The sequence below is a fragment of the Eptesicus fuscus genome, chromosome 3, assembly GCF_027574615.1.
Source record: "Eptesicus fuscus isolate TK198812 chromosome 3, DD_ASM_mEF_20220401, whole genome shotgun sequence".
Lineage (NCBI taxonomy): Eukaryota > Metazoa > Chordata > Mammalia > Chiroptera > Vespertilionidae > Eptesicus > Eptesicus fuscus.
The window spans coordinates 54209685-54232961 of NC_072475.1; the positions used below are offsets into that span (position 1 = coordinate 54209685).

General features: G+C 50.7%; 1 protein-coding gene and 1 long non-coding RNA gene across 6 annotated transcripts in view; one reads left to right on the top strand and one right to left on the bottom strand.

The window, feature by feature from the left end:
- The first annotated feature begins 1345 nt into the window (after positions 1–1345).
- Positions 1346–23277, top strand: part of TNK2 (tyrosine kinase non receptor 2) — a 47761-nt gene continuing 25829 nt past the window's right edge. For 2 of the 4 annotated variants that reach the window (XM_054713890.1, XM_054713891.1), the window contains exon 1: positions 1346–1479. The gene's annotated coding sequence lies outside the window, so the exon portion shown is untranslated. Of the gene's footprint in view, positions 1480–18807; positions 18933–23277 lie in introns of those variants that run through there. The other 2 variants (XM_054713888.1, XM_054713889.1) reach the window with 1 other exon arrangement.
- On the bottom strand, positions 15727–20068 carry LOC129148578 (uncharacterized). 2 transcript variants are annotated; one of them, XR_008555566.1, is made up of 4 exons: positions 19800–20068; positions 19315–19401; positions 18397–18580; positions 15727–15988 (listed from the first exon to the last, which is right to left on the bottom strand). It is a non-coding gene; the product is annotated as an uncharacterized LOC129148578 (long non-coding RNA). The 2 variants fall into 2 exon arrangements; XR_008555565.1 differs by lacking the exon at positions 19315–19401 and having other exon boundaries at positions 18397–18719.

Genomic DNA, 23277 nt, shown 5'->3' on the forward strand with positions numbered 1-23277 from the left:
AAGGAGGAAGGAGGAGTGCAGCGACGAAAGGGGAGAGAGGGAGGCCAAGAGAGAGGGTAGGGGGGAGGAGCAAGCGGAACCTGGCCCTTTAAGAGGGCGTGCTGGGCCCCGCCCCCCGCCCCGCCTTCGGCAGCGCAGGCGCAGGCTGGCTCCGGGGACTCGGGCGGGAGGGCGGGCGCTCCTGGCTCGCGGGCCGGCGCGCGGGGCCGCAGCACCTGCGGGGGCCGGAGCAGGGCTCGGCGCCCATTGGGCGAACGTCGACGCCCGGAGGGGAGGGCGGGAGACGTGCCGGGGACGTGGGGTCGACGGCGGAGTCGGAGGGACGCGACTCCGCAGCCCCCTCCCGGGGGACGGGGCGGAAGGAGCGGGCGGGGGGCGGTGTGAGCGAGCGCCCCGGGCAGCACCATCTGGAGAGGCGGGACCGCGCGGCCTCTGGGGGGCAAGCGAGTGCGCTGGGCGGCGCGGGCGGGGGACCCCCAGCAGGGCGCGGAGGAGGAGCGGGGCGGACTGAGTCCGGCGCTGCCCGAGCAGCAGCCGCAGCGGGTCGGAGTGCTCAGCTGGGGGCCGCAGCAGCTCCGCGGGCTGAAGCTCGGCGTGGAGGAGCAGGGGGGCGTGGGGCCGGCGGTGCAGGAGGAGGGCGGCGTGGGCCCGTGGGTGCAGGAGCGGGGCGGCCGCGGCCGGGAGCCCAGCCTGGGGGTGGTGTGGGGGACGCCGGACGGCGCGGACTGGAGGCGCCCGTCGCAGTGGACAAGCTCTGTGAGCTGGCTTGGGGTGCAAGAGGAGGGGCTGGGGGCCCGCAAGCAGCACCAGGAGAAGGGGGAAGGCAGCCCCGCAGTGCAGGAGCGTGGGGAGGCCCTTTCCGGGGTGCAGGAGCGGGGGGAGGGGAGCCCACGCCGGCTGCCGCAGCTGTCCGAATTCGGGGACCGCTCCTGGGAGCGCGGGAAGGGGCTTGAAAGTTCGGGGGAGCAGGGCGAGCAGCCCTGGGAGAGCTGCGGGCACCTCAGACGGGAGGCGGTGGTTCTAGGAGAGGCCCGGACTCGCAGAGAGAGGCTCGAGCTGGTGGGGAGGGCACGGCCTGTGGGGCCCCAGGGCCCTGAGGGAGAGGGGCGCCTGGGGGTGCAGGAAGCAAATTGGCTTCCCGGGGTGCAGGAGGGACAGGTGGTGCGGGCGGTCCAGGAAACGTACCTGGACGGGAAGGGGTTCCAGGGGGGAGAGGGGCCCCCTGAGGGGCTCAGGACCCGGAGGCGCCGGCGGAGGAGGAGGTGGTAAGCCACAGGCGGGCTGCCCAGGACCAGGATCGCCCCGGGGCGGAAGGGAGCACAAGATGTAGGGGTTTGAGGAGTGGGGAGCAGAAGAGCGCTGTGCACCTGGGAGCGTGGGAAGCGACTGCCTGAGAGCAGGCTGTGTCCTGCTGGATCCTCTCCTGCCACCCCAGCCTGGACATCGCCAAAGCCGTGCCTGCAGAGAGGCAGCCCGGAGGTAAGGAAGCCCATTGCTGCTCTCCGCCGGAATTGGTGTGTTTGGGAGCCGGGAGACTGCCCTGACCTCGGGTGAGGGTGCTCTCCAAACTGCCCTTGTTCACGGCCCCGTGTTTAAACCTGGGGAGGAAGGAAGCAGTGCAGTTTTCAACAGCGAGGCAGAACTCCGCCCCCCAGTCCCTTATATGCCAACTAGAGTGATGGGGCATTTCCTTAGAGTCTAGACTGGAGGTGAGACTGGGTGGCTGCCAGGCCCGGGCAGAAGCGAAGAGAGGGGTAGCCACAGGCTGAGGTGGCGGAGGAGGCTGTCATCCCCCCACTTGTCTACCTTTGGAGATGGGGGTGTCTCCGTGCCGTGCCGTAGCCGGGATGGTGCAATAGGTTGTTGCCACAAGTCCTGACAACACGTTCCGAAAAAGGGAAGAGGGCGGCATTGTGTGAACAGGACCTTATCTTGTGTGGCAGCCGGTGACTTGGGCACGAGCCTGACCTGCTCCCGCCACACCTTCTTGTCACAGCTGATTAATGTGGAGGGCCCGGAGCCAAGGATGAATAGTGGGCAGAAGGGTGGAGAGCTACTAGGTAGGCTGTCTGTCTCCTGAGAGGACCCCAGCCTGAAAGGGGTGGGAGGGGACAGGAGATCTACACCATTGGACTCTGGGCATCCTCTGTGGCCCAGACCTCAGCCCTAGCCTGTGGAGGTAGACAGATGGTCGGCTGTGGGTGGCATCGTGGGTTTGGTACCAGCTGAAGCCAGCTTCTAGACCAGCCTAGAGGTGGGGTTTGCAGGCGTCAGTGCTAGATTTGACTTTCTGTTGATTCCTTCATGGCCCGGGTGTCAGGCCTTCTCATTCCTGGCCCCAGAGGGGCTGCTCACCTCTTATCCGGTACTGTCTGGGTTTTTGCTTCACGAGTCCTTGGGGACTGGGAGATGGTGTGCAGAATTGCAGCTTGCTTCAGGGCCTTTCACTGGGACCAGTCTCCGCCCCAGCCCGAGGTGTGGCTCTAGGTCACATGGCCCCCAGGCGCCTGGCCCCCAGGCAGCCTGGGCCTCTGGAAGCCGGTTAGCCTGCTCCTCCATCAAACCCAGACTTGTCTGTCAGCTTCATCCCACGCCGGCCTGTCTCACTGCCACCCCAAATACTCATGTACCTGAACTTCAGGTGCTGTGTCCAGGGTGCCTGGTTCTTCTGGGATAGCCAGACTGGTTCTGTCTCTCTGGCTTCAGTGCATAAAATTGTCTGTTCCAGCCCTAGCCCGTTTGGCTCAGTAGATAGAGTGTCTGCCCGCAGACTGAAGGGTCCTGGGTTCGATTCCAGTCAAGGGCATGTATCTGGATTGTAGGCTAGATCCCTGGCCCTGGTCAGGTCTCCGGTGGGAGGCAATCAATCTGTGTGTCTTTCTCACATCAATGTTTCTCTCTCTCTCTCTCTCTCTCTCTCTCTCTCTCTCTCTCTCTCTCTCTCTCTCTCTCTCCCTCCCTCCCTTGCACCCCCCTCCCCCCGCCCCTGAATCAATGGGAAAATATCCCCTGGTGAGGATTAACAACAACAACAAAAATGGTTCTAAACATGTACATGTAAGCACACATCTTCACTTACTTCAAGTCCCCTTTTTTTGAATTTGTGGTAGATGAAGATGAGGAGGAAGATTCTGCCAGATCTGGGTTTCGATTACTTATGAGCTACATAACCTCCTGGGGCAAGATAACACCTTTGGGTTTCAATTTCCTTTTCTGTGTGGGGGGCCATGCCTTTCACCACAGTGTCTTTTTTTTTTTTTTAAAATATATTTTATTGATTTTAGAAAGGGAGGGAGGAGAAAAAAATAGAAACATCAATAATGAGAGAGAATCATTGATTGGCTGCCTTCTGCACACCCCACACTGGGGATAGAGTCCGCAACCTGGGCATATGCCCTGACCAGAATTGAACTGTGACCTCCTGGTCCATAGGTCAGTGCTCAGCGACTGAGCATGCTGGCTCCCCAGTGTCTTGAGTGCTGAGGGCGCAGACCCTGCTTTGTCAGTCTGGTACCCCCTCCCCGGGAGCTCTGGAGATGTTGGGGAGGAGGGGCCAGTGCTTCCAGACCTTTTACTCTGGCCCATAAGCCCACAATTATCCCCCTGCCCTATGCTTTATTCTGGAACATGAAGTGCTTTTTTATTTGTTTTTAACAATAGTTTTATTGCGGTATAATGACATAAGATAAGTGGAACGTATTTAAACATAATTTAATGTTTTAATATGTGTATATATTTGTGAAATCACACCACAATCAGGATAATGAGCATACCCATTATTCCCAAAATCCCAAAGGTTTTGTAATCCTTCCATCCCACCCCTCCTTTGCCATCCCCCTTCCCCAGGTAACAGACTGGTTTGCTTTCGGTCATTATACATTAGTTGACATTACCTAGAATTTTATGTAACTGGAACCATACAGCATGAGCTCTTTTTTTGCCTGGCTTTTTTCACTCACCATGATTATTTTGAGATTCATCCACGTTGTTTTGAATATCAATAGCACATTCCTTTTCATTGCTGAGTAGCATTCCATTGTATGTATACACCACAGTCTGTTTATTCATTCTCATATCAATGGGTTGTTTTCAGTTTTTGGTTATTACAGTAAACCCTCGATTTTGTGGACCTCGATTTAATGGACAAAATTTCTGGTCCATATATCATGTGAAAATTAACATCCTATTAATTTTAAAATGCTTTTAACTTAGATTTGCTTATAATTAAATTAACAGGCTGGTTTTTTTTGTTATTAATATTCACTGTTTTTAACAAATTTTAGGGAATAAGCCATATGTTGGAAAAACACTAGTAATTTCGCCGACATAAATAAATATTACATATCTATAACTATAGTCTACATATTTAAATCCAAGAGTCACTGCTCATGGAGTGTTCAGTGAATGACTAGCATGTGATTACACAGCATTTTGTGCCGTTATTGGTTCTGTTATCGCCTGGTCTCACTTTCTGCAGCAGTTTTCTTTTTTTTCTTGTTAATCCTCACCTGAGGATATTTTTCCCATTAATGTTTTTTAGAGAGAGGGGGAGAGAGAAAGAGAGAAAGAAACATCAATGTGAGAGAGACACATCGATTGGTTGCCTCCTGCACGTGTCCCAACTGGGTCCGGGGATACAACCTGCAGCCCAAGTACATGCCCTTGCTGGGAATCGAACCCGTGATCCTTCGGTGAATGGGCCAACACTCTAACAACGGAGCCACACTGGCCAGGGCTCTGTAGCAGTTTTTTTAAATATTTTTTTTTTTTTTTTTAAACGTTTTTATTGATTTCAGAGAGGAAGGTAGAGGGAGAGAGAGATAGGAACATCAGTGATGAGAGATAATCATTGATTGGCTGCCTCCTACACAGCCCCCTCTGGGGATTGAGTCTGCAACCTAGGCATGTGCCTTTGACTGGGAATCGAACTGTGACCTTCTGGTTCATAGGCCAACGCTCAACTTCTGAGCCACACAGCCGGGCTCTGCAGCAATATTAATGGCTGCCAGCCATCAGATATTCAGATGGCCATCCTATGTTCAGGTGTGCACTGAGCCACTCCCCAGCCATGTGCATTTGTTTACTTGTGGTGACTGGTGAATGCACATATTTACTAGATCTATTCAATATACATTTAAAATTACTTTTCATACATATTTAATTTTAATTACACAAACATGTTTACATAAGTAAAACCTGGTAAACTAATTTGTCAATTTTTTAACATATGCATTCAGAAAATCTACTTTATTATATAATTAGAGGCCCGGTGCACGGATTTGTGCACATTGAAAGGAAATTAATTAGAAGGTGGCTGGTGGGGCGGGACTGGGCAAGACGGGCTGGACACACCCTGGAGCCAACCTCCTTCGGTCCCTCCCCAGCCAGCTGCACCTGGGGTGGCGCCGGGGCTCGAAGGGCATCTGCGGAGTGAGCAGGGTCCCTCCGGCAGGTGGGGTTCCCTGGCCTGGCCTGTGGGGATTGAGCCGAAACCGGCTCTCTGACATTCCCCGAAGGATCCTAGATTGCAAGAGGGCAGTTCTTGGGTAACGCACCCCGGAATCAGGCTCCCTCCTCTCTGGTTCTGGGTGCGTCATCCAAGAACCGCAGCTGCCAAGTCACCGCAGCTAGGCAGCTCCTGTGTTGAGCATCTGCCCCCTGGTGGTCAGTGCATGTCATAGCTACCGGTTGAACGGTCGGATGGTCGCTTAGACTTTTATATATATAGAAGGACTTTCAGCTTTAACAGACACCCCCTTACTCGAATTAACCTGTTATATTGAGGATCGAGGTTTTCCTGTACAAATAAAACTACAAGCATTTGTTGAAGTCTTTGTATGGACAAATGCTTTTTGTTTCTCTTGAGGACATTCTTAGGACTAGAACGGTTGGATCATATGATAGAAACTGCCAGACTGTTTCCAAAGTGGTTGTACCATTTTACATACCCACCAGTTGTGTATGATAGTCCTAGTTTGTCCACTTTTTTGTCAACACTTGGTCTCTAATTTGAGAGAGTCTAATAGGTCTGTAGTTGTATCTCATTGTGGTTTTAATTTGCATTTTTCCTAATGAATAATGTCATTGAACATTTTTCTTGTTCTTATTCATCATCTATATATCTTTGGTGATATGTCTTCAAATTGTTTGCCCATTTTTAAAAAATATATATATATTTATTTATTTAAGTATATTTTATTGATTTTTTACAGAGAGGAAGAGAGAGGGATAGAGAGTTAGAAACATCGATTTGAGAGAAACATCGATCAGCTGCCTCTTGCACACCCCCTACCGGGGATGTGCCCGCACCCAAGGTACATGCCCTTGACCGGAATCGAACCTGGGACCCTTGAGTCCACAGGCCGACGCTCTCTCCACTGAGCCAAACCGGCTTCGGCTATATTTCTTTATTGATTTCAGAGAGGAAGAGAGAAGGAGAGAGAGATAGAAACATCAGTGATGAGAGAGAATCATTGATCGGCTGCCTCCTGCACACCCCCACTGGGGATCGAGCCACAACCCAGGCATGTGCCCTTGGCCACAATCGAACCTGGGACCCTTGAGTCCTCAGGCTGACGCTCTATCCACTGAGCCAAGCCGGCTAGGGCTGTTTGCCCAGTTTTTAATTGAATGGGTTTTGTTTTTTTCCATATTGAGTTTTGAGAACTCTTTTTTTTTTTTTTTTTAAACACACCCTATTGATTTTTTACAGAGAGGAAGGGAGAGGGATAGAGAGTTAGAAACATCGATGATAGAGAAACATCGATCAGCTGCCTCCTGCACACCCCCCACTGGGGACGTGCCCACAACCAAGGCACAAGCCAAGCCCCTGACCGGAATCGAACCCGGGACCCTTCAGTCCGCAGGCCGATACTCTCTATCCACTGAGCCAAACCGGTTTCAGCGAGTTTTGAGAACTCTTTATACGTTCTGAATACAAGCCATTTTATTGGATATGTGATTTGCAAATTTTTTCTTCCAATCTCTGGCTTACATTTTAATTCTCTTAACAGTGCCTTTTGAAGAGCAGAAGTTTTAAATTTTAATGAATTCTAATTTATGAACTTGTTGGTTTGGTTTTTATGGATTGTGCTTTTAGTGTGATGATGAAGAAACCTTTGCCTAACCCAAAGCACTGTGGTTTGCTCCTGTGTTTTCTCCTACAAGTTTTATAGTTATGGGTTTTGCTTTTAGGTCTCTGTTCCATTTGGGGCTAATTCTTGTATATGGTGCAAGGTATGAATTGAAATTCTTACCTTTCTTATGTGTGGAGATCCAGTTCTTCCAGCACCATTTCTTGAAAAGACTTGTCTGTCTATGGAGTTGCCTTTGCACCTTTGTCAAAAATCAATTGTCTGGCCTGGCCAGTGTGGCTCAGCAGTTGAGCATCAACCTATGAACCAGGAAGTCATGGTTTGATTCCCAGTCAGGGCACATGCGGGATTATGGGCTCAGTCCCCAGTGGGGGCTGTGCAGGAGGTAGCGGATCAGTGATTCTCATCATTGATGTTTCTATCTCCCTTTCCCTCTCCTTTCCTCTCTGAAATCAGTAAAAAAATATTTTTTAAAAATCTGTATATGTGTAGTTCTAATTCTGGGCTCTGTTTTGTTCCATTGATCTGTTGGAATATCTTTATCCCATTATCTTAATCACTGTAGATTTATAGTAAGTGTTGATAATATTAGGGTAAGATCTTGAACATTGTTCTTCCTTTTCAAAATTGCTTTAGTTGTTCTAGGTTCTTAGCATTTCCATATGCATTTTAGAATCAATTTATTAATTTCTAAAAAACACAAAACCTACTGGGATTTTTATTTGGGATATATTGAATCTATAGAATAATTTGGGGAGAATTGACATCTTAGCAGCATTGAACTTTCTGACCCATGAACACCGTAGAGCTCTGTGTTTATTTAAGAATTTCACCAATGGTATATAGTCTACAGTGTGTACATCTTTCACATGTTTTGTCAAATATATCCGTGAGTATTAACATATTTTTGGTGCCATTGTAAATGATACTTTTTTATGGTGTTTGATTTTTTATTTTTAAATTTTTATTTAGCTTAATTATGGTAAAACTAGAGTCCCGATGCATGGAATTCATGCAAGAGTAGGCCTTCGCAGCTGCAGCTGCCTGGATCCCTCCCTCGGAGCTGTGGGCGGCTGCCTGGATCCCTCCCTCGCAGCCACAGCTGCAGCCCCAGCTTCATCCCGGAAGGATGTCTGGTCTAATTAGCATATTACGCTTTTATTATTATAGATATACATAACATAAAATTTACTGTTTTAACCATTTTGAAGTGTACAGTTCAGTATTGTTAGGTAAATTCATATTGTACAGCCATCATCACCATCCACCTTCTTAATATTTTTCATCTTGTAAAACTGAAACTCTGTACTTATTAAACACTGACTCTCCCCCTGGCTGGTGTGGCTCAGTTGTTGAGAATCGACCCACAAACCGAGAGGTTGCTGGTTTAACCTTTTGCACTCGGATGTCGAGTGTGACTCGACACGGTTAGCATTAGAAAAAAGGAATCGAGAAAAAAGCAAGCGAGTGCAAAGGGTTAATTCCTAGTCAGGGCACATGCCCGGGTTTCAAGCTCATTCCCAAGTATGGAACGAGCAGGAGGCAGCTGATTGATGTTTCTCTTCTCATGCATCCATGTTTCTATCTCTCCCTCTCCCTTTCTCTCAAACAAACAAAAAAACACACCCCAAAACAGTGACTCTCTATTCAGTATTTATCCTTTTTTCACTTACCATAATGTATTCAAGGTTCATCTATGTTGTAGCATGTGTCAGAATTTCCTTCTTTTTTAAGGTTGAATAATAATCTAGTATATGGCCCTGACTGGTTTGGCTCAGTGGATAGAGCGTCTGCCTGCGGACTGAAGCGTCCCAGGTTCAATTCCAGTCAAGGGTATGTACCTTGGTTGCGGGCACATCCCCAGTAGGGGGTGTGCAGGAGGCAGCTGATCGATGTTTCTCTCTCATCGATGTTTCTAACTCTCTATCCCTCTCCCTTCCTCTCTGTAAAAAATCAATAAAATATATTTAAAAAAATAATCTAGTATATGAATACTAGAGGCCTGGTGCATGAAATTCGTGCATGGGGGGGTGGTCCCTCAGCCCAGCCTGCACCCTCTCCAATCCGGGACCCCTCAGGGTATGTCCGACTGCCGGTTTAGGCCCCTTCCCTGTGCAGTCCGGGACCGCTGGCTCCTAACCGCTTGCCTGCCTGCCAGCCTGATCGCTGCCTAACTGCTCCCTGGCTGGCCTGATGGCCCCCAACTGCCCTCCCCTGCCAGCCTAATGGCCCCCAACTGCCCTCCCCTGCCAGCCTGATGGCCCCCAACTGCCCTCCCCTGCCAGCCTGATGGCCCCCAACTGCTCTCCCCTGCCGGCCTGATGGCCCCCAACTGCCCTCCCCTGCCAGCCTGATGGCCCCCAACTGCCCTCCCCTGCCAGCCTGATGGCCCCCAACTGCCCTCCCCTGCCGGCCTGATGGCCCCCAATGGCCCTGCCCTGCCAGCCTGATGGTCTCCAACTGCCCTCCCTTGCCAGCCTGATGGCCCCCAACTGCCCTCCCCTGCCGGCTTGATCACCCCCAACTGCCCTCCCCTGCCGGCCTGATCGCCCCTAACCACCTCTTCCTTGGCCCCCACCACCGTGGCTTTATTTGGAAGGAAGTCGGACATCTGGAAGATGTCCAGTTACCTGTTCTAATTAGCATATTACCCTTTCATTAGTATAGATTCTATATTTTGTTGATTCATTCAGACAGTTGCTTCTTAACTTTTGTTTGTCAGTAATACTGCTATAAGATGGTGTTACTTTTTAAATTTTGGTTTCCAATTGTTTGTTGCTAGTATATATGAATACAATTGATTTTTGTATATTGATATTGAATCTTGCCAGCTTGCTAAACTGACTTATTCTAGTAGCTTTTTTGTAGCTTCCATTGGATTTTATACATAGACTGTGATGTCATCTGCTAATAAAGACAGTTTTACTTCTTCCTTTCTAATCTTTATGCCTGTTATTTCTTTTTCTTGCCTGATTGCACTGGCTACATCCTCTAGTATAATGTTGAATAGAACATTAGATTTCCTGGTCCTGATCTTCAGGGATTTTCCCAATTACTCATGATGTCAGCTGTCGGTTTTTCATATATGACCTTGATCAGGTGAAGGAGCTCACTTTTATTCCTGAGATTTTTAATAAGAATGGATGTTGGATTTTGTCAAATGCTTTTTTGTGTGTTTATCAAAATGATCATAGGACCTTCTATTTTAGGTTTCTAAAATGTTGAATTACATTGGTAGATTTTTTAATATTTATTTATTGACTTCAGAGAGGAAGGGAAAAGGAGAGAGAGGTAGAAACATCACAGGTGAGAGAGAATCATTGATGGGCTGCCTCCTGCACACCCCCTACTGGGGATCGAGCCCGCAACCCAGGCATGTGCCCTTGATTGGAATCGAACCTGGGACCCTTCAGTCTGCAGGCTGACGTTCTATCATTGAGCCAAGCCGGCCAGGGCTACATTGATAGATTTTTAATTGTTATAACAACCTCGCATTCCTGAGACAAACTCTACTTGGTCACGATGTGTTATTCTTTTTTTTTAATTTTTATTTTTAAAAAAATATATTTCTTTATTGATTTCAGAGCGGAAGGGAGAAGGAGAGAGAGATAGAAACATCAATGATGAGAGAAAATCATTGATCGGCTGCCTCCTGCACACCCCCTACTGGGGATCAAGCCAGCAAACCAAGCATGTGCTCTTGGCCGGAATCGAACCTGGGACCCTTCAGTCCGCAGGCTGACGCTCTATCCACTGAGCCAAGCTGGCTAGAGCACGATGTGTTATTCTTTACATATATTGTTGAATTCTGTTTGCTAAGTATTTGTTAAGAATTTTTCATCTATGTTTATGAGGATAGCTTTCTTTTTCTTTTTTGTAATGTCTACAGGATTTATAATATATATCTTTAACTTATTATAGTCTGCCTCCAAGTGATATTAGTAGTATATTTTTATTTATCTCCTTTCTTTGTGCTATTATTGTTAAAAATTATACATGCTATAAACTCCATACTACATTGATATTATTTTTGTTTAAACAGTCAGTTTATCTTTTAAAGTAATTAAATAATAGGAAAAACATCTTAACTATTTACCCATGTAGTTGCTATTTTCAATGCTGCTCATTTCTTTGCAGAGATCCATATTTCTATATGGCATTATTTTCCTTTATCAGAAGGACCTTAACATTTATTGTAGTGTAGGTTTGTCTGCTGATGCTGAATTCTTTCAGCTTTTATTTTTATTTATTTATTTTTTAAAATCTATTTTATTGATTTTTAACAGAGAGGAAGGGATAGGGATAAGAGTTAGAAACATCTATGAGAGAGAAACATCGATCAGCTGCCTCCTGCACACTCCCTACTGGGGATGTGCCCGCCACCAAGGTACATGCCCTTGACCGGAATCGAACCTGGGACCCTTGAGTCCGCAGGCCGACGCTCTATCCACTGAGCCAAACCAGTTAGGGCTTTCAGCTTTTATATGTTTAAAAAGTTTATTTAGCCTTTATTTAAAAAATATATTTTCATTTTCTGATCTGCCATCTGCGGTGGAATGAAGGCCAAGGTGCAGATTTTTATGAAAACCCTTACGGGGAAGAACATCACTCTCGAGGTTGAATCCTTGGACACAATAAAAAAAAAAGGTAAAGGCCAAGAACCAGAATAAGGAAGGAATTTCTCCTAATCAGCAAAGACTGATCTTTGCTGGCAAGCAACTGGAAGATGGATGTTCTTTGTCTGACTACAACATTCCAAAGAAGTTTCCTCTTTATCTTGTGTTGAAACTTCGTGCTGGTGCTAAGACAAGGAAGAGGAAGTTTTAAACACCAGTCCCCAGAAGAATGAACATAAGAGAAAAAAGATTAAGCTGGCTGTCCTAAAGTGCTACAGAGTGGATGAGAATGGCAAAATCAATTGCCTTAGTTGGGAGTGCTCTTTAGATGAATGCTGGAGTTTTTATGACCAGCCACTTTGACAGACATTGTGGCAAATGTTGCCTGAACTATTGCTTCAACAAACCAGAAGACAAGTAATTGTAGATGGGTTAATAAAAGACATGAACTAACAACAAAAAGATATTTCCATTGAAATAGAATTCTAGTTAGTTTTTTCTTTCAGTACTTTAATGATGTTGTGCCATTGTCTTCTCATTTCTATTATTTCTGCAAGAAATGTGCTGTCATCTTTATCTTTCTTTCTATGTGTGCAACATGTCTCCCTCGCCTTCCCCAGCTACTTTTTTTTTTTTAAATATATTTTATTGATCCTTCACAGAGAGGAAGAGAGAGGGATAGTTAGAAACATCGATGAGAGAGAGACATCGACCAGCTGCCTCCTGCACACCCCCCACCGGGGGATGCGCCCACAACCAATACACACGCCCTTGACCGGAATCGAACCCGGGACCCTCCAGTCCGCAGACCGACGCTCTATCCACTGAGCCAAACCGGTCTCGGCTCCCCAGCTACTTTTAAGATTTTCACTTTATCACTGATTTTGATATGTGTTTGATTATGATATGTGTTTGTGTAGTTTCCTTCATGTGCCTTGTACTTGGAGTTCACTGAACTTCTTGAATCTGTAGGCTTAGTTTTCATCCAATTTGGAAAATTTCAGCTGTAAGTTCTTCAAATATTTTTTCTGTTCCCAACTTTCTTCTTTCTTTAAGCACTCTAATTATATGTATGTTAGGCCACTTGAAATTGTCCCACTGTTCACTTAAAAAGGAATCTCTTTTTTCCTCTATGTTTCATTTTGGAATTTCTAGTACTGTGTCTTCAAGATTTTCTTCTGCAGTGTCTAATCTGCCTTTAATTCCATTTAGTTTATATTTTCATCTCATAATGTGTAGTTCTTATTCTAGAAGTTCAATTATAGTCTTTTAAAAATATGGTTATAATAATTGTTTTAATGTCTTTGTCTACTAATTCTAATGTATGTCAGTTCTGGGTTGGTTTTGATCGATTGCTTTTTCTCCTTATTATGGACTAGTGGCCCAGTGCACGAAATTCGTTCACATTTAAAAGGGGATTAATTAGAGGAAATATTTTAATATTGCTATTTGCCCTTTCTCTATAATAGAAGTGTCAGAGATGAAAGAAATTAGTAAAATGTATATGAAAATCTTCCTCCTGTCAGAGGCTGGGGTGCACCACGGGACCCAGAGTTAAGTCCCCGCCCACCCACGTGCGCCTCAAAATCGCACAAGACCCAGACCTGGCGCCGCCCCCCCCATTGGGCCCACCCTTGTCAAGCCCCCCTGGCGCGGGGCGCAGCCTCAGGTCCCCTGGCCCGGCGCCGGGGCTGGGGGCGTGGCCTGAGGTCCCCCGGCCCAGGGCGAGGGAAGCAGCCTGAGGTCCCCCGGCCCAGCACTGGGGCGGAGGGGGGGCGTACCTTGAGGTCCCCCATCAAGCCCTGCCGGGCGGGGGGTGCAGCCTGAGGTCCCCTGTCAAGCCCTGCCAGCGCAGGGCGCAGCCTCAGGTCCCCTAGCCCGGGGCGGGGGGCATGGCCTGAGGTCCCCTGGCCTGGTGCCAGGGCTGGGGGTGTGGCCTGAGGTCCCCCGGCCCAGCACTGGGGTGGGGGTAGCAGCCTAAGGTTCCCTGGCCCAGCACTGGGGTGGGGGGCACACCTTGAGGTCCCCTGTCAAGCCCCACGGGGGGGGGGGTGTGCAGCCTCAGGTCCTGCTGATTGCTCTCGTTAAGGCTCCTTACAGGAACTCGGCCTCTGCCGTGGGCGCAGCCATCTTATGTTACGGAAACCCCCACCTCCACTGTGGGCACCGCCATATTTGTGATGGAGTGATGGTCAATTTGCATATTCCCTCTTTATTATATAGGATTACAGATATTTGTATGCCTAGTAATTTTTTATTGGATGCCAGACAGTGTGAATTTTCTTGTTGATTGCTGTGTATTCAATATTCTTGAGCTTTGTTCAGGGATGTAGTTAAGTGACTTGGACATAGTGTGATCCTCTTGGGTCTTGTTTTAAGATTTGTTAAATGGGACCAGAGCTGTGCTCAGTCTAGGGCTAATAATTCCCCACTGCTGAGGCAAGGCCCATTTGTATATTCTACTCAATGCCTAGCTTTTCCAACCTGTTAGGAATAGGCACTTTTCCCAGACTTGTGAGTACCAGACACTGTTACTTCTATCCTTTTGAGTGTTTTCCCCCACAGACTTGGGTAGTTTCTGCACATTCACGTGATGATCAGAACTCAGCTGAATATTGGAGAGGGCCCTTTATAGACCTTTAAAGTGCCCTCTCTTTTCTGATGATCTGTTCTGTGAACTCTGGCCACATGAGTATCACCAGACTCAGCTCCATCTCCCCAACTAAGGGCGTCTTTTGGGGTGTGACTGGTGCCCTTACTTGGGCTGTAGTTTGGAAACCCCACTGTAGGGCTGGGGTCTTTGTTTCCTGTCTCATGGGTATCAGTGTTTTTTGTTTCCTGATATCTGATTCCTTTATTTTATTTTATTTATTTATTTATTTATTTTTTAAAACATCTTTTTTTTTTTAATATATTTTATTGATTTTTTACAGAGAGGAAAGGAGAGGGACAGAGAGCCAGAAACATTGATGAGAGAGAAACATCGACCAGCTGCCTCTTGCACACCCCCAACCGGGGATGTGCCCGCAACCAATGTACATGCCCTTGACCGGAATTGAACCCGGGACCCTTCAGTCCGCAGACCGACGCTCCATCCACTGAGCCAAACCGGTTTCGGCTGATATCTGATTCCTTTAAAGCCATTTTGTATATCTTATCTATTTTTCTGTCATTGTTATTTCAGACAGGAAATGAAATCTAATCTCTATTATTCCATCTTGGTCCAAGATGAGGATTTGACTTTAATTCCCTCATTCCACCTCTCCACCTTTTAATGCTTCCTATCTTTCAGTCCATCCACTCTAGGTATATCTCATTTTTTTTCTTCACCCTACTGTCCGAGTTTACCTTGTGATGGTATAGTAAACTATGATGACTTTTCCTTTCCTGCACCACTCCTTGTTCTCCCTGGAGTTGGTTTTTCTGTTTGCTTAGTTTTCTGTGTATCTTTCAATTCGTCGAACTCTCCAGTAACTGTCTAAATTTATCAAGATGTTGTTTTCCATTCGGTATGCTGTCAGATTCATCTTTCTGAAGAGGTTTCAGAGCCCTGTGCCCTGAAGCAGCACGGACTGGTTGCTTTCTATCATGATGCTGAGCTGCCCTCTTGGCATCCCGGGCATTTCCTTCACAGCCCTTCGGAGTTGGGATCTTCTGTTTCCTGTATCTGGTGTCTTCTCCTTTGTTGGTTTACTCTGTAGTTTTTTTTTGGTGGAGCACACCCTCTCACTTGTCACAGGGCCATCTGCTTTCCAGCTTCCGAAGTTTTGTTGTGGTTGTCTCTACTGTTCTTATCCTTGGGGACTTCTGCCATGCAGAAATTTCTCCTTTTTCAATTGTAGTATTGGTAGAGTTTTGGGAAGGAGTGAAATTATGTGCATGTTTGCAATCTACAGTTTTCTCCTAGAACATCTATCCCCGCTTTAACCAGAGAATCCATGAATTCATTCAGTATCCAGTATACATTTATTTATTTTTTTAAAATATATTTTATTGATTTTTTACAGAGAGGAAGGGAGAGGGATAGAGAGTTAGAAACATCGATGAGAGAGAAACATCCATCCGCTGCCTCCTGCACACCTCCTACTGGGGATGTGCCCGCAGCCAAGGTACATGCCCTTGACCGGAATCGAACCTGGGATCCCTCAGTCCGCAGGCCGATGCACTATCCACCATGGGCCTGCATCCTTGAGCCAAGCAATGTAGTGTACAGCATTCTGGCTTCATTGCTTACTTTCTGGGTGATCATGGCCACCTCTTCAGAGCTAGTTTTCTTATCTGTAAAACTAGAGGCCCAGTGCACGAAATTCGTGCATGGGGGTGGGGGGAGTGTCCCTCAGCCCAGCCTGCACCCTCTCCAATCTGGGACCCCTCTAGGGATGTCCAATCGTGCCTAAACGGGCAGTCAGACATCCCTCTCACAATCCGGGTCTGCTGGCTCCCAACTGTTCGCCTGCCTGCCTTCCTGATTGCCCCTAACTACCATCCCCTGCAGGCCTGGTCCCCCCCAACTTCCCTCCTCTGCTGGCCTGGTCACCCCTAACTGCCCTCCCCTGCAGGCTTGATCGCCCCCAACTGCCCTCCCTTGCAGGCCTGATCCCTCCCAACTGCCATCTTGTGGTGGCCATCTTGTGTCCACATGGGGGCAGCCATCTTTGACCACATGGGGGCAGCCATCTTGTGTGTTGGAGTGATGGTCAATTTGCATATTACTCTTTTATTAGATAGGATGGGAATAATGTAGAGTAGTAAGGGGTGGGGGTTTAAACCGGCCAATGAAAATAAAGCTTTTAGTAAAGAACCTGCACATAATATTTTCTTGAGAGCCCAGACTGTGACTTCTCCTTTATACTTCCCCCAAATCCTAGCACACGGAGAAAACATAGTAGGCATATGAGGGACTGAGGAGGGGTGCAGGGTGAGAGGTTTGGCCTGGTCTCTCCTTTCAGCGGTTGTACCTCCTGAGGAACCTGAAGCCAAGGGCCTCCGCGGGTCTGAGGACACCGGGTTCTTCTCATCTCTGCCTTTCCTCTGTATGCTGTCTCCTACGGAGTCAGGGTCTCCTCTTTCGGCCCCTGACCTTTACTTGTCCCTGATCTTGGCCGGGCCGCTCCTCCTCCATGGTCAGAAGAGACCATTGCTGGCCACTCTGAAGTGTTGACCTCCCCCAGCTCCTGGAGATTCATTCCCTATGACAGGTTCTTAAGTGCTTTGGACCAGGCCAGTCCCTTCCAATTTAGGGTTTTAGTTTCCCTATTGCTAAAATGGGTGGGCAGGAGATGGTGGGATTTATGGTATCTTAAATATCTTGAAGTCCCTGACATTTCTCTCCCAGGTTCAGACCCATTGTCTCCTGGGCCCCCACAGCCTGATCTGCACTGGATGTACCTAGCTCCTGGGGTTCTGCTGTGGACCTGGGGATGAGCAGTCCCCCTGGCCGAGTCAATGATTTACAATCCACAGCTCCGGCTTTCCCCACCCCACCTCCAGGGCCCAACAATAGGCCACTTCAGCTCTAGGCTCTCCCCAGGGGTGGGGGTGGGGTGAGGCCTGAGCCAGAATGCGGGTGACTAGCTGGGCGTCCTCGGCCCAGCCCTGGAAGAGCTCTGGGAGTGCCTGGCTGCTGGCAGTACAGCCTCCCCTTCCTCAGAGACACTGCCGGGCCTTGGTGCCATGCTGGTGCCTGGGCCAGAGGGTGGCATGGTGTGCGTAAGACCCGGGCAGCTGCAGGAATTTATCCTGTCGCACTTGAGTGGTGTGTGTGTTGGAGGGGAAGAGTGCTCTAGGAATACATTAGGGCTCGCAGTGTCCTGTCTCTGAGTGTCAGGATTGGCATGCCAGTGTCCAGCTGGTGGAGCATGAAACAGTTACACAATACTTTCCAGACCAAGTTGGTACATGCGGGGAGGTGTTGAATTCAGTGTTGGTCTGTGTCATGATGTTTAGTCAGATCCTTTCCTCTCTGGAGATCCTTACACCTCTTTCTCCATGGAGGTCTAAGGAGATGAGGCATAGGAGGGGCCCTCGGTCTGATGTACCTGCCTCTGCTTCTGTGCCCTGCCTTTCCTCCCTGTCACTCCCCTTTCATGGAGACATTTGAAGGGAAATGGTAAGAGATGGAGTTGAAGGGAAGTGGTAAGAGATGGACAAATAGACAAGGAGTGGATCCTGAAGGGCCTTGTATTTGGCTCAATGAGGAGCTACAGAAGGCTTTAAGCAGGGGAGGGACTTCAGATCTGTGTTCACATGACAATAATAACAATAGGCAGCTGTGTGCCAGGTGCTGTGCTAAGTGTGCTATTCATGATCTCATTGAGTCTACACTCTATGAAGGAGGTACTATTTGTCCCCATTTTACAGATGAGGAAATTGAGGCTTAGAGGTTGAGTCATTTGCCCAAAAGTTGCCCAACTAGAAAGTGACAAGAGTCAGGATTTCAGCCCAGGCCTGCCTGCATTTTGGTCCCAGTGGTATTGATGGGAGGAATAATAAAGAGGCAGAAACAATAAGATTTTGTGGCCTGCCTAGGGAAGGTAGGATGGCTGTGGGGGCCAGGGGTGAGGTTTCTAGCTTGGGTGGCTGGTGTAGGCTTGTGATTTTCAATCAGGATGCAGGAGCACCCATGAGCTTGGTTTAAGTGGTTCATGATGAGCTCAGTCTGGAGATGCAGAATTTGTGGTACTTACTATGCATCCTCCTGGTGGGGCTGTCCTGTAATGTATAGGAATGTGGGTCTAGAGCTTCAGGAACTCGGGAACGGAGACAGATAGCTCATGGTGGTAACGAGTTCTAGGAGGAGAGGTGATGACCCCCACGGACAGAACATCCATCAAGAAGGGAGAGTTCAAAAGTCTTAGGAAACACCAACAGCTAACGAGAAGGGCGAAGAGGCTTTAGGGCTGGACTCGGGGCCTGTGGGCCCAGCCCTGCTGCCAAGTATGCCTCAGCCTTGCCAGTCCTCAGGCTCTCAGATGCCAAGCTCCCCTGGGAGGGAGCGGGCCGCTGTGTCCTGGAGATGGAGAGGGTGTGAACAGCCATGGTATGCATCTGAATCATCCCCTTCTCTCCTTTGGCCCCTGGCCAGCCTCCTCCTCAGACCAGCATGATGTCAGACCTGGCTGACCTGAAGGTGTGGGGCTGCCTAATGCAGTTCCCTCTGGGATGAGGACCTGAGGGAACCAGCCTGGCCTGGATCCAGAAGCTTGGGTCCTGCTCACAGAGGGTGAGTTGAAGCTGACTGGGCTTCGTGGGACTGACATGTAAGGCAAGATAATCCTCTGGCTGAGAGAGGAGCTACCAGTATTACGCCCCCCCCCCCCCCCCGCCCCCAATATGTTGTTTTTCCTCTAGGGCTTGGAGAAGAGGGAGGGCAGAGGTGGCAGAGGGAGGGCTGGCTTGGAGGTGGGATTGGCATATATTCCCGAGAATACGGTAGATTGTTTTGGAAAAATCCTCTTGGCCGGAAATTACATGTCACGTCTGCTCCTGGGTATGGATTTGTCACTTCACTGATGCTGTTGGAGAGGCTGGGGGAGGGGGGGGTCCACAGCAGATTCCTGGCTACTCCCGGCTCCCTTTTAGAGATATGGGGGCAAGTTACAGACCAGAGAGGTGTGCGAGTGGGCTGGATTCCCCAAATCCTAGAGGCAGGTTGGGTCCTGTGGATATCTTTATAGCAAGATGGCAGGGGGCTGATAGGGGAGGAGGAAGGGAGAAAAAAGCAGGGAGGAGGAATGGTTTGGATCAGACCCTTCACCCGACCAGGAGAAGAAAGAAGGGGCCTGGCATTCCCAGCCTCTTTTCTCCACAGCCATCGGACTTCGGGTTCTTGCAGCTACTCTCACAACTAGTTTCTGTCATAGCTGCAGTAAGGTGCAGGGAAGCTTCTGCCTAGAATAAACCCGCTGCCTGGCAGGGTCATGCTTGTGAAGGGGGGGGGGGGGGAGCCTTGGGGAAAACTCGCCTAGTGCCCGCCTGGGATCGCGCCTCACTCTTGAGGGTGAGTGTGTGGCCGGGCGTCTCAGCCTCTCTCTCCTCCTCTGCCCCCACCCTGGAAGGGGTGAAGCTCCCTGAGCTCAGCCGCAAATACCTGTTCCTGTGGAGTCAGTGGATGCTTCAGATGCCAGCAAAATGAGAGGGTGTGCGTCCGCCTTGCAGCCCTTGGGGCCGGCGGGGGAGGAGGAGCCTGTGCGGTGGGGCTTCCTGTGCCAGCCAAGGCCTCACCTGCATGCTGGGTGAGAGTCCGTGGTGGGCAGGCATAGGAGCGGCCCCTCCAGCAGGCAGCGTGGGCACCCGGGCACTCTCCTGAGGCCGGAGCGGTCAGCCCCAGCACTCCGCCCTGCCCTTCCGTGCGCACAGCCCGGGCTCTCCGGGGGAGGGGGCGGAAGGGAAAAGGTCAAGGCCGGGCTACGAGGAGGCGTAGGGGGGTGGGGGCTGGGGCCGTGCCGGAGGAGGCGTGGCTCTCACCGTGCAGGGCCCGGCAGGTTTGCGGCTGGCAGAGCGGGTGGAGCGGAGTGAAGAGGAGCCGCAGGGAGCCGGGCAGGTGGGCTCTTTGTGGAGCTCAGTGGACGCTGCGCGGGGAGGAGGGATGGGCTTCAGGCCGCATGGCTAGAGGGCGGGGTCTCAGGTTGGTTCAGGACAGGGGGTGCTTCTGTTCTGTATGCTTCTGGGATGGAACACCCCCCACCCCCTCCTTATCATGGACTATGGGGACCCTTGAATCCCCAGAACCAAGCTGGTGGCTGTGGAGCTCTGGGATCCTGGAGACCAAGGGGCCGAGGGAGCCATGGCTCTCTGGGGATCAGGCTGAGAGCAGACAGGACAGGATTGGGGGAGGGGCCTGCCGCGGTCGGAGCCGGAGAGACGGCAACCACGGGGGGCTCCCGCCAGCGGGTGGGTGGTGGAAAGGAGGCTGTGGGGTGAGTGCGGGGTGGGGGCGAGGACCAGAGCTCCCCCGGCTACTGTGCTTCAGCAGCCCTGCCCTTCTAGACTAGAGGATGCTCCAGGCCCGGCCCCTCGGGACGCAGGGCAGTGACGCCGCCAGTGCCGCTGGAGGGGCGGGGGCTGCGGGAGGGCGCTGCTCCCCTCCTGGCCTGAACGCGGGCAGTTTGGGTTCCATGGGGGAGACCTCTGCCTATCAGCGCCTGGCTGGGGGCGAGGAGGTACTGCAGGTAATGGGGGAAGCCTGGGGGGTAGCCAGGTACCCGGGCCCTCGCCCCCATCATCTGCTGGTGAGCTGAGGGCCCAGCCCTGCGCTCTGCTGCCAGGAGTGAGGGGTGTCTAAGCTCCTGGGCCCAGGACAGATCCTGGGAGGCTGGGTAAGGAACTGGTGTTGCTGTGGGGAGTTGAGGGGGTGGGGTGAATCAAGGGTGATGAATTACTGGTGCTGACATTGGCCTCAGTGTCTCTGGGTCCCTTGGGTCCCAATTAAGCTGCCCTTTGGGCTTTCTTCAGCGCTCTCCAGGAGAGCCCTGGGCACACTAGGGTTTGGGGTTAGTCTTCTGCGGGCACTGCATCCCTGTGCCTGGACGGTCCCGTGGACATTCCGTTCCAATACACACATCAAGCCAAATGTCCCTGTTTGCTCTAGAAAATAAGGTCACCATCCATATTTATGGGACCACTGCTCCTTCTCCTTGGAGATCAAGCACTTCCTCTCTTGGCCGGCAGAGGGCAATAGCTGACAGGACAAAGATGGGCCAAAAGGTGGGAGCTGTTTTCCAGGACTGGGAGAAAGGGATCCCAGACGGGGCCTGAGCTCAGACCCCTGCCCCTGCTTTTCTTCTCTGACAGCTTCTCACAGCTGGGTTGCTGAGCAAGCTGCTGAGGCTTGTTCTTACCTCAGGACCGAGGGAGAGTCAGGCATGGGGTGCTGGTGCATTTGGGCCACATCTTTCAGGGGGTGCCTAGGATTTTTAATCTGGCCATTCTGACCCAGCAGCCCCGTCTCGGGTAGTAATCCTGCTTAAATTGTCTCCCGAGATCAGGTCCCTGGGCCTCACTCAGAGTGGTGCCTGGTGGGAGGTAGGCGGTAGGCTTTTCTTTCTGAGCTGTGGACACTGCCTGCCAGGGTTTGGGGAAAAGTCCGCTCCAGGGTGACCTCTGCCTGGTCTTGTCCATTATCTGTGACCCCAGCCTCAGACTGGTGATTCACTTGGACAGAGGGGAGGCTGCACCTGGCTGGCTCCACAAGCTTTGGGTAGTGGATGACAGGGGGGTGGGGAAGAAGGACTGATTGCTGGGGTGTGTTTAACCCGCCCCCCCCCCCCCCCGCCCTGTCAATCAGGGCTCAGACCAGGAAATGGCTGTCCCTTTGGGTACCTCCTCTCCAAACATTGAGAGAGGCCTTGGAAAGAGAGCCTGGGATGCTGACTCCCCCAAATTCTCACCCCAGCTGCCTGCCCCACTAGCCAGCTGGGGCTCTCAGTGCTGGTGGCCAGCTGGATAGGGACAAGAGAGCAGTGTGAAAGGAACAGGGGCTCCCTGGGCATGGTGGGGGGATGGGGTGGGGGAGCTGAGGGAGCCGAGAGGACTTCCTGCAGCTGTCAGGTGTGCCTGGGGGCTGTGGGGAGGGGAGGTGTAAGAGCAGCTGGCTCTCTTGAGGAGGGGCCGAGGGATCATTTGTCGGCTCCGGGAACATGGGGGGCCCATGGGGGCTTGATGGAGTGTCTCTAGTTCCCTTTAGCTGGGGCTGTTGTCTGTGTGTATGGGTGCTATACAAGAGACATCATACAGCCTTGAATCCTACAGCTTGGGGTGGGGATAAATCCCAGCTGGGTCTAGAAGCATATTTGTTTGTTTTGAGGGGGCTTTGGAACTTGGCCAGCTGGTCTGGGGAGGAGGTACCCTGGGTGTTGTGGGCAGCAGACAAGGCAACCCCAGGGGAGGAGGTGGAGATTCCTTACCCCCTCCACCCCCTCTCGATCTTGGCTGGACTGCCCCACTCTGGCAGGCTGCCGGCCTCCTATTTCCGTCGGGCACCAGGGTAACAGGGCCACATTAGGGCCTGAGCCAGGAGACACCCAGCCAAGGCTGGGACTGGGAGATGGGGGAGGGTCTCCAAAGGGTCTGCCTGCAGGATCCAAGAATGACTCTGGGGTCCTGGCCCCTAACTCAGGCTCTGTACTAGCTCCCAAGCCCCAGATAAGCCCATAGGGGAGCCTGTAACCATTCTTTGTACATTGCTGCTTGATTCACATAGCCCCCACCCTAAAATCCCAGGAGTTGTCTGCAACTATGGGGGCTGGGGTGGAAGCCAGAGACAGGGGGCCTTGTGTATGGGGAGGCAGGGGGGCCAGTGCGGGTGGCTGGAAGGAAGAGTCCCCCCATTCCCGCCGCCTTCTTGGCAGTGATTCAGAAAGGTCCTTTTTCAGCCAGTGTCAGAGCTGCTCAGCTGGGGAGGGAGGGAGGAGTGAGTGAGGGAGGGAGGGAGGGAGGGAGGGCAGTCAGGAGGGGGAGCCAGGGAGTAGGGCTGGAGCTGTGGCCACTGCACTGGAGAGAAGACAGAGCAACGGGACAGAGAGGACTCGGGCTGCAGGCAGTCTAGGGGAGAGCGAACCCGCTCCCTG